Source organism: Engraulis encrasicolus, chromosome 5, assembly GCF_034702125.1.
Source record: "Engraulis encrasicolus isolate BLACKSEA-1 chromosome 5, IST_EnEncr_1.0, whole genome shotgun sequence".
Classification (NCBI taxonomy): Eukaryota; Metazoa; Chordata; class Actinopteri; order Clupeiformes; family Engraulidae; genus Engraulis; species Engraulis encrasicolus.
The window spans coordinates 48,056,222-48,063,721 of NC_085861.1; the positions used below are offsets into that span (position 1 = coordinate 48,056,222).

The 7,500-nt window shown below is 46.0% G+C and overlaps 1 protein-coding gene across 1 annotated transcript in view; it reads left to right on the top strand.

Moving 5' to 3' along the window:
- Positions 1 to 7,500, top strand: part of me1 (malic enzyme 1, NADP(+)-dependent, cytosolic) — a 216,585-nt gene that overhangs the window by 19,336 nt on the left and 189,749 nt on the right. The gene's annotated exons all lie outside the window — the stretch shown is intronic.

The window sequence follows — 7,500 nt, forward strand, 5'->3', positions numbered from 1 at the left end:
CTCAGTGACAGGGAAGACACACATGCAGGCACGCTTTGCTTACAAAAACATATACAGTGCTGTTAGCATGCAAGTTTGCAGACGTAAGCTTAATGTTCGCGCAGGCGCGCACACGCAGACACGTACGCACACACACACAGATGATAATCAAATTCTCCATTGCATAGTAATCCACTTAGATGAAAGAAACTGAAGGATAAACAAGTTTAAATGTCCATTTGAGATTATTGGATTCTGCCGTACTTTTTTATGCAAAGTGACAATAAATTGCAATCAGTGTCAAACAAATCCTCTCAGACTATAAGACACAGCCACTCTGCTGCAAGATGTGTTCCCATGTAATGTGATGTATAGACCCTCTCAACAGCAAGAGACACAATGTCTGCACTATTTATTTTTATTCTAAAGTACTTCCTCTTCATTTCACATTAGGGAAACACTGTGGACACATACTAATAATCCAAGCCAAACTGTCTTCCACTTTTTATGTTTTTTTCCCCCTGTACCTAACTATTATGTACATTGAGTCAGTATATCACTGCGCTTTTTTGTGCTATTATGCAAGTTAGGATTTTGTTCTTTATTGTAACTTCATTATTTATTACAGTGTTCCTTTATTGGAGAAGGAACTGCCTGGAAGTGCCTTTTGTAGGAGCTGTTCATTGTACAGCGTATAGTTTTCTATCCTCTTAACCCTGTTGAAACAAAAGATGAAAGACGAAAGATGAAATGATGTGGCCTGATGTGAGTTGGGATGACAGATTGCTTCAAGAAGAAATTCACAGGCTCTCAAGTACTAATTACCTATTTGAGATGGTGCTTATGTTCACTTAATCCAGTAGTTTTTCTTGTTAGACATCCAAGAGCTCAGTAAAAACTGACCACAGAGAGGATGGTTATCAGCACCGAAATAAGATGGCCAGTACAAATGTTTAGTTAGTGGCGGGTTTGAACCCTGACCACATCAAAATGCCCTTATAATGCTACAAGATAGGCTACTTAACCCTAAATTGCTGGTGGCAGGCTGGTGGCATCTCCTGGCAGTCTTTGCCACAGATTTCAGCATTGTTAAATGCTGTGACTGTGAGTGTTCAGAACGTGTACGTGACACGTGTCCCTTCAGGAGCTTGAGCCTATCCGTAACCTTCACACTCTCTCTAGAAAGAGTTCATTGCAGGATGGAGGGACGTTCCAGGCAGTAACCAAACTCCTCTCCTCTGCTCCTGAAGGCTGTCATTATCACTGACAGGAAGCGGGCTTAAGGCCGTATTTTTACTGCCTTCATTCATTTTACGATGACGTCTGCTTTAATACAGCGCCACAATATCCAAAAAAACAGCTCTTATGACTCCCCTAACTGTGTGGACTGAGTGGCTGAGCATATTTCAGGCATGTTGGCAATCAAAATTATAATTTCAGGAAATTTAATTAAAACCAACTTGAAGTTGAGCTCCTTGAATAACTCCAGGCAGTGTTCATGAAGTAATGTATTCTATTGCATGGTATTGCATGCATATCGTCCTGCTCTCTCCCTCATTGTGAGAGTGCCCCCAGTGGTGAAGCTATGAAGTGCACATCTGTTTGAAGTAGCACATCAGCTAAATGGAAAATGGTCAAGATGCCTGCGGAGATGATGTCCAACATTTCACAATGAGAAAAGTATTGTTCCTCAAATACATTGGGCTTAACAGCAGGTAGGCAAACACAGACAGACAGACAGACAGACAGACAGACAGACAGACAGACAGACAGACAAGCATCCAGACAGACAGACAGGTCTAGAGACAGGCAGGCAGCCAGGCAGGCAGCCAAGAATACAGACAGACACAGGCATACTATCTACCTGAACAGCCTGAGGAGGAACGGAGCGGGAGAGACATTCATGACAGACAGACAGACAGACAGGCAGACAGGCAAACAGACAAATATGGTAGATACAGCTTTGATGTGGCAATGATGGCTGTGAATGCAAGACCACTCAAGTGTTGGCAGCTGAGATCTAGGTCAGGATGATTTCAGGGTGGATCCTGCTGCCTGGAACCCACACCCTTTTGGTGTGACCCCACCGCCCTTCACATACACACAAAGGCTAGAGCTTAGATCGGGCCTAAAGAATGAAGCCCGACCCTTCCGAGCCCGCGCTCATTCCAGCCCGGCCCGGACCGGCCCATCACATTAACTGTAAATTATGAGCCCGAGACCGATTGAAGCCCGACCATTACTTAATATTGTGGGCGTTATAGCTGACGATGTCAACTAGTTTTAAGCTGTTTGAAGTGAACCAAACACATTTGTTAACATTTATCTTGATAAATCAAAGGACGGCAAGTGTTGCATATGTGTGTTTAAAAGCATCCAAATGAATCAAAAACGGCCGACAATAAGCGGAGCATTAATGTTGAGTCCTATCGTCTTCAGGCTTCAACTGATCACTAACTTGTTTAGCCTACTTTTCTCATGTCATGTCGTATAGCCTACTCTTGCCTTGAACATTTTGATGATGACCACTTCTGGATTGTAAAGGCAGATCGCAAAATATAGATTTTGCGTCGCCTTGTCAGCTGATGGCAAATTGATTTAAACCGCAAATTGTCAATAGTCAGACGCATGGGGAGGCGGAGCATCTAGCCTACAGAAGTCTCCGACTAAATTATTTTTTTGAAAAAAAAATCATAGGCTATCCCAATAAGTTACCGTCCAGATGCCTAGTGAGACTCAGTTTTTACTCCCCAAAGACATTTTTTTTAGGCGCCCTGGCGTCCGTCAGTGCCACAGCCATTTTGGCTGGTGATGAAAAAAGTTAGGCTACAAAGCCATGCATCAACTGTCACTGGGACTTCTCGTGAGCATATCGTCCGCTGAAATGTTTAATTTGACCGTCTACTAGGCCTACGGTAGCCTACTTGGAGATCCACTGCCATTTTTCAGCAGAGGTAAAAGTGAAAGTGATTCGATGCTGCGATGCTGCATGCCATCGCATTGAGTCCCAAACACGGCTTGACTAAGCAATTCATGAAACGGTTTTGCAAATGCAATGCCCTTCGTTGTGTTCACTAATATAGTAAAATACAAAAAAAAAACAATAAACAGAAGTGTTCGACAGCAGCAGCAGCCAGCGTGAGTGATTGGGAAGCATAACGTTATTGGGGACAACGGCACTGGTCTACCTGTTACCTGCTTGGCAGTTGAGGGAAAACTGCGCATGATATGCTGCCGTTTGCAATTTCGTAGTCTGACTTGTGCAACGTTATAGGCTAGCCTACACATAAAGAATCGTGTTTAAAAGCATCCAGGTAGGCCTACATCAAAACAATAGGCCGACAATAAGCGGGACATTAGGCTACATGTTGACTAGTCAGTTTAATGTCGTCTTCATGCTGTAAACTGATCTCAAACTTCTACTTTTCTCATGTCGTAGGCTATACATCTGTCCATGGTCATTTTGATGATGACCACTATACTGGATTGTAAAGGCATAGCAAAATATAGATTTTGCGTCGCTTGTCAGTTGATGGTTAACTTATTGGAACCGGAGAATTGTCAGTGGTAGCCTATTTTAAGTCAGACGCAAGTGGAGGAGGAGCATCGACAGAGTTCTGAGACGTACGCGAGTGCCTGGAGGCTTTCAAGACCACAGCGAAATCTCCGACTAAATTATTTTAAAAATCATGGCCAAATGCATATGAGATTCAGTTTGTCATTCACCAAAGTCGATTTATAGGCGCCCTGGCGCCCGGCAAGCCTTGACACACACACACGCGCGCGCCAGTCAATTCAGCACAGCAATGTTACGCTTGCCAGTGGAGGAAAGCTGTGCATGCTGCCTTTTGCAATTTTGTAGTCTGACTTGTTCAACTTTGCAGGCTCCACATAAAGAATAGCGTTCAGAATATTTCGTCTAATCATTAGGCCTATCCAACATAATGTTGCCCGTGCCATATAGGCCCAAAGCTAATAGTTAAAAAAAAAAAAAAGAAGAAGAAGAAGAAGAAGCTTGATCACTCCTGGGGCTCGGTCCGATCCGACCAGAGGATAGTGATGGAAAATGCCAGACCGACCCGGCCCATGGGTCGGGTCGGGCCGCTTCGGGCTCGGGCTCGGGCTCGGGCAAAGAATCTATACTCTACTCCTGAGTGACGGCTGTAATGTCTCTCACATGGGCCCCAGCTGTATGGCCTTGGGGGTGCCAGCTTAAAGCTGCACAGATCCAGGGATGATCGTGACTGTGTGTGTGTGTGTGTGTGTGTGTGTGTGTGTGTGTGTGTGTGTGTGTGTGTGTGTGTCATAATGAGCTCAGCTACATACTAAAATGTTTTAGGCACCATGAAAACAAAAAAAACAACAAACGCCTACCAGGGCTCATCTCCATCATGTCCTCCGTGGCCCGTGAAATTGTGTGTGTGTGTGTGTGTGTGTGTGTGTGTGTGTGTGTGTGTGTGTGTGTGTGTGTGTGTGTGTGTGTGTGTGTGTGTATGTTTGCGTGCGCATGTGTGTATGTGTGCATGCGTGCGTGTGTGTGTGTGTGTGCATGTGTGTGTGTGTGCGTGCGTGTGTGTGTTTGGATAACAGGTCCCAGCTGATGGGGTGACATTGACCCAACAAAAGGTCAAGGTCAAGTTTGGAAAGGCCCATCTAAGATTAGGAGTGTTGAGGGGGTTTGGAGTGTGGGATGGCCTGGGGTAGGGTGCGGTGGGGTGGGGTGGGGTGGGTTGAGGAGGTTGGACCTAAGACGTGGGTGGGCGAATCACCCGTGGCCCAGGGGGTGTTTAGTGTGTCGTAAAGAAAGTGCCACGTGGGAGAGGGGTGGGCCTGAATGCACCCCAGGCAGAGCTGGGCTGAGCAGGCAGAGGAGGGCTTAAAGCCTTAAGCTGGGAGTAGATCTGTTCATATACAGACATTCGTTATTAAATCGAAAGTGAGCACACACACAAAAACCTACAGACCTTGCTGGACTTGGCTTTCTTAGTTGAAAGCACAAGTACCATAATTCTCTAATCCCCACACTACAATCACAGTTCATGACAGTTTTGGTACAGATAAAATAATTTATTTGGTTTCATTGAAAATGCTTCCAGAATTGATTGTTTCTGATTATACGATTCTACTTACAACCCTGATGTCTGACACTGTGAATCAGCAAGCCAATCAATGTAGGCCTACCTCAGGCCACCTACTACTGGCCTTGATTTGCCATCGTATCAGAGTCTGGATTAAAAAGTCAGGGGAGGTCTGTGGCCAGCTTTAGTACTTTTGTTTAATAAAGAAAGTGACACACAGAGAGCCTCTGAATGCACAACAGGAAGGGTGATCAGGGGAGAGGAGACCTTATGAAACAGCCTAAGGCAGTGGTTTTCAAAGTGGGGGCCGGGGACCCCTGTGGGGCCGCGAGGGGATGCCAGGGGGGCCGCGGCAGGTTGGCAGGAAAAATATAGCAAAACAAAATGAGTAATTTAATAAATTGAATAGCTTATGAAGTCAACATAAGCAAAAAAATAAGCTAAACACTCTTCTTTACAATGTAGGCTATTATGCTTTCTGTAGTATTTGTGTGGGTTTAGGAATGCATCAACTTCATCGAGTTGTGAAACCGGGTGCGCAGAAAAAAATAGCGTGTCACGGCCCATGTAAAGGGGGCCTTGGCTGGAATCTACCGGAATATGGGGGGCCTTGTCATGGTGAAGTTTGGGAACCCCTGGCCTAAGGGACGCCATCAGAGAGCTGACTTAGCTAATCTCCAAAGGCTGCCACGGGACACCAGGCGTGACCCAGACAGGCTGTGTCTGAAGAACACTGCACTGCATACTGGCTGCCCAGTAGCCCAAAGGGAATAGGATTATTTACTCTTTTGGGGCGAGATGGTGGTGGTGGCAATGGTGGTGGGTTGTGTGTGTGTGTGTGTGTGTGTGTGTGTGTGTGTGTGTGTGTGTGTGTGTGTGTGTGTGTGTGTGTGTGTGTGTGTGTGTGTGTGTGTGTGTGTGTGTGTGTGTGTGTGTGTGTGTGTGTGCGTGCGTGCGTGCGTGCGTGCGTGCGTGCGTGCGTGCGTGTGTGTGTGTGTGTCTGTGTGTGTGTGTGTGTGCGTGTAGGCCCTAAACACATAATGTAGAGTATTTGGTTGAAAAGACCCCGACATACACATACGCACACCCACACACATACATTGTGCTCATTGTACCAGAAAAAAGCCATTTGCTTGGCATGAGAACAAGGGCCTTTGGCCTTTTGTTTTGATAGAGAAAAGATGGTCACTTTTACAGCATCCTCTACGTGGGTGGCCTCTGTCCCGCTGCCGAACTGGATTGCGGTCGATAGCACAGCTAGCTGGGTCTTGGGCAGACGCATTGCATGGACTGGATTGCTGGGAACTTGGGTCGATAAAACAGCTGGCTTGGTAGCTTGGGCAGACGCAATGAAGCCATCAATGGGGAAATGGATTGCTGTTGTGTTATGCCACACACTGTGGGGTAATCCAAGAACATGGTTAATGATAAACCTAGCTAAGTGGACCTACTACAGGAAGTGGTTCACCTGCTAATAGATAGCCCAGGTCAGGTGTCATTTAGATAAGAACAGAAGGACTCCAGGGTCTTCTAAAAATGATCAGCTACGACCCCAAGGTTAACTTTTAAAACCTGGTTTACTACTGTGCCGGGTTCATGGAATACTGCCCTGGTCCACCACATACTGTATCTCTGGGTGCTTTCTAATAAGCGGACTCCCGTCCTCACTTGCTCCCTTGCATACTTGTTGTGGCCTCGTGATGACGTCACTGACGACAGACGTGTATTTCAGCATCTTGCAAAAGCGCAATTCTAATGTCATTTTCTCATTTGCAATCAGTATTATGATTGGAGAATAGTCCCCCAAAAGTTGTTGTGGCAAGGCTAACTGTGTGCAGGGAAGCTTTATTGATTTTTCAGCGGAGGCGGGGCATCAGCAACATGTGGAGTCACAAGCACAGGCCAAGGACGGGAGTCCAGAGTGTCTCTGTCTCTGTCTCTGTCTCTGTCTCTGTCTCTGTCTCTGTCTCTGTCTCTCTCTCTGTCTCTGTCTCTGTCTCTGTCTCTGTCTCTCTCTCTCTCTCTCTCTCTCTCTCTCTCTCTCTCTCTCTCTCTCTCTCTCTCTCTCTCTCTGTTTCTATCCCTCTTTTTCAGTAGTTTATTGTTGCCTCTCTTTCAGTTTTTCTCTCCCTCTTGCCCCCCTCTGCTCTTGTTGTCCGTTGTTTTTCAGTCTACTTTATAACTAACCACACCCCAGGGCCCTGCACTAAACACACACCATCAGGCATCAGCATGAACAGGTGATAGATATTTCATGGCCAGCCTGTCAATTTCCTCAGATCAGTCTTGTGAAGACCGTAAAAATGTCAACAAGACTTTTATGGTTTGGGCTTGACATTTTCAGGTCGGGGTTGACAAGGTACTGTGGGCACACACCTCTCCTCACACACATGCAGACGCACACACACACACACACACACACACACACACACACACACACACA